Raw genomic sequence first — 1,005 nt, forward strand, 5'->3', positions numbered from 1 at the left:
TAGGTCATAAGATATATACACACCAAGCTCAAAGAAACAGAAATATTGTAAAAAAAAACTCAAATTTGAAAAATTCACGAATTTCAATTTTGCTTTAAAAAACGATTGTTGAAATTCACTTGAAAGAGCATGAAAAGCACATTAAGAATCCGAAAAAATTAACCCTCTAGGTTAATTAGGTCACGTGCTAGAGCAGTCCAAAGTTGCCAATTTGGCTGTTTTCGGAAAGCTATAAAACCGGAAGTACATGTCGGAGGTCAAATGTCAAAGTATTAACTGATAGCTAAGGTCAATGACCTTTGACCTTATAAAGGTCAAGGTCATCAAAGTTCAAGATCACGAGATATGACCCTTCAAACTTTGAAAAAATTCAACCGGATGTTGCAAAAAAGCAAAATTGAGAATCGAAAAACGGCTTCCTAATGTCATGTTTTTTTTTTATCTTCTTTCATTTGACGCCAAAATCATTTAAATCGGATGAGCCATTATGTCCGAATAAAAATCGAATCATTTCAGAAAAATCAAAATGGCGGCCAAAGTTTCACTTCTGTTCCGGATTTTTTTTTCTTCGTTTTCTTGTCATAACTTTGTCTACCTATCAGCATAAAATTTTTTGTCTTATACAAATTACACCGGAAGATATTCAACCGGAAGTGAACATCGATTTCCTGTTTAAACCGGAAGTGAAATTGAAAATTTGACTGTACCGTTTTGTTTACTTTCTTAAACTGTCTTTGCTCAATTTTTTTCAGATTAATCAGACAAAAAGCAAAAAAAATGAAAAAAATGCAAAATTTGGCAAAAAAAATGTCTGCGACAAATTTTCGAATTTTGAAATTTTGAAACGGCTATTCTTTCAGTTTTTAACAGTAGATTCCAAAAATGCAAACCCAAAGAAAATCGACCGGAAAATACGACTTCTAGAGCCGATTATCTATTCTTGCACATATTGAACTGTGGCACTTCCGGTTTTGCAAAAAAGATCCAAAATATATTTATGCACAT

The sequence above is a fragment of the Lottia gigantea genome (assembly GCF_000327385.1).
Source record: "Lottia gigantea unplaced genomic scaffold LOTGIsca_184, whole genome shotgun sequence".
In the NCBI taxonomy this organism is placed as follows: Eukaryota; Metazoa; Mollusca; class Gastropoda; family Lottiidae; genus Lottia; species Lottia gigantea.